The 2,701-nt window shown below is 42.8% G+C and overlaps 1 pseudogene; it reads left to right on the forward strand.

Moving 5' to 3' along the window:
- Positions 1-2,701, forward strand: part of LOC119284388 — an 11,429-nt pseudogene that overhangs the window by 2,409 nt on the left and 6,319 nt on the right.

Here is a 2,701-nt window from a genome sequence, read left to right on the forward strand (position 1 = left end):
CCGGTGAGCTCCTCCTCCCTCCTCTCCTCCCATTCCCTCATGGTTTCTCCTTACTCCTCTCCGATGCTTCGGTGAACTCCTCTCCGGCGACCTCCTCCTCCTTTCCGGCGATGTAGGCGAGCGCCTCTCCGGTGACCACCTCCTCCTCCTCCACTCCGGCGAACTCCTCTCCGGCAAAAGAACACGGCAAAAGAACGTACAAGATCCAAAAACAGGAACAAAATTTGAAATAATATCGTGCCAAAAAACGAGCAAAAAAAACTAGCAAAAAATGGGAAAAAAAATCATGACCCAGATCCAAATTCAAAATTCAAAAATAGCAATGGCGCACGGTGGGGGTCAGACGGTGCGCCACTACTATTTTCCCGCCTTCAAAATTCAAAAATACTAATGGCGCACCGTGGCCTATACTAATGGAGCACCAGTGGCCTATACTAATGGCGCACTGTGGCCTATACTAATGGCGCACCAGGGGTGCGCCATTAGTATACCAGATACTAATGGCGCATCAGTGGTGCGCCATTAGTAAAAAATACTAATGGCGTGCTAGTAATGTCGCACCAGTGATGCGCCATTAGTAGGCAAAACTGGTGCGCCATTAGTAGGCCTTTTCCTAGTAGTGGGGGGCGAACATGTGGCGCTAGAAATTTGGCGGGAAACACGCGACAGGAGAAATATGGTAGGAAAACCTCGGGCAAGAAACACAATGGCAGAAGAAATCGGGCGGGAAACACAGTGGCCAAAGAAATCGCGCAGGAATCGCATGGCATGAGAAATTATGTGGGAAATTTCCGAACATGAGAAACTGCATGGGAATCATGCAACATGAGAAATCTGGTGGGAAAATTTCTAGTAGAAAACACATGGCTAGGAAAATTGGGCGGGAAATACACGGGTGGGAGAAATCGTGCGAGAAAGACAAGACACGAGAATTGGGCGGAAAACTTTTGAGGCAAAAACTCTGAATTGTACTAAAACATTTTGGCCAATTTTCATATCACAGACCAAAAACAACTTTGGGTGCTAACATGACAGGTTATTCAGTGTGTTCATATCTACCAATCTGCAACCAATCTGAATCTCCATTTTTTGCAGGTAGTTTAGAGACTCGAGTAAAACATAGATCGGATACCCATCCACTTTAGAGCGGACAATTGTGAGCTTCAAAACATCTGTTAGAAGGCACAACAATTGAGTAAGGTGGTAGGGTGGCATCAACCAGCAGGGCCACCAGTCCGACGACCAGTGGGGAAGATGAGAGCTTCCGGTTGATGGAGGAGGCGAGAGCTTCGCGTAAGTTGAGAAGGCGAGTATACATGGGTATAATTGTACGCCGTGATATAAAAAATGTATGTCTAAAAATAATACAAATTTCCGAGGGGGCCATTGCCCCCTCCCTCCAAAAAAACATCCTCATATTATTAACTTTGAATCCCTTACAAATTTTCAATTGCACGCCTTTGTAGTTTGCCAACACATTGCTATAGGATTTAAAGAAGAGAATGTGCTGACGGGTTGGTCATGGTGGCCGGTTGGTATTTTCAATTGTGCCCCTTCGTCCGTTTTACATTTTTTTTCTCTTCTTATTTACGCTCTTTCTATTTGTTCTTTATTTGTATTTTCATTAAAAACATGTCGACTCTTTTAGTACATGTTGTGCATTTTTTATATACACACAAAGCATTTTTTATATGCATTGAAATTTTGCCAAATGCATGATGAACACTTCCTAAGAACAGTTTTTAATACATGTTAAACTTTTTATAAGAACACTTAAAACAGTTTTAATACACATTGTACTTTTTTAATGCATGTGAAACATTTTTCATATAAACATCGAACAGTTCAAAAAAATACATGAGCAACTTTTTTTAAAATAATACATGTTGAAGATTTCTTTCAAATACACGTTGAACATTTTTCAACACATGATGAAAATATTATTCAAAAATATCGTTAACAAAATTTATAAAACATGTCAACATTTTAAAATGCCCCGAAGATATTTTTCTCACAATTGTTATTATGCAATTGATATTTCGTGCATATCACCTAGGCGGTCGAGCAAATGCGGGGACCCCTTGGATTCTATTGGGTCGGCCATGTAGTTGAGTCTGGTATTGTGAAGGTTTCATTCAATTTTTTTTTCTTTTCTTTTTTCTCTACATTTTCATGTACATTTTACTTTTATTTATTTTTCTTATTTCTAATTAGCGAATATTTTCAAAATGCCTCTGTTCGCCCGTCCGCTTCGACCAAGCTGCACACAAATCACGATCCCAGGCGCTGTAGACGAATCACGATCCCAGGAGTTCACATCGTTCTAACAGAGGAGAGATGGTACTGATTCTGCTGGAGCGCTTCACTTGCTTCTCTCCCTTTTCTGCAGTCTTCCTTTTCGATCATTCACTACTGGAATCAGCTATTTTGCCATCTGCCAGTTCTTTGCCGTCCGCTAGCGGACGGCAAAGAAGCTCTTTGCCATCAGCTTCCAAAAAGCGGACGGCAAAGAAGCTCTTTGCCATCAGCTTCCAAAAAGCGGACGGCAAAGAACTGGCTGATGGCAAAGAGCAAGTTTGCCATTAGCCAGTTCTTTGCCGTCGGCTAGCGGACGGCAAAGAGGGAGGGGCCCCACTGACGAGCTGCAAAAAAAAACCTAACGGGCCCTCTCTTTGCCGTCCGCTAGCGGACGGCCAAGAGC

Source organism: Triticum dicoccoides, chromosome 4A (assembly GCF_002162155.2).
Source record: "Triticum dicoccoides isolate Atlit2015 ecotype Zavitan chromosome 4A, WEW_v2.0, whole genome shotgun sequence".
NCBI lineage: Eukaryota > Viridiplantae > Streptophyta > Magnoliopsida > Poales > Poaceae > Triticum > Triticum dicoccoides.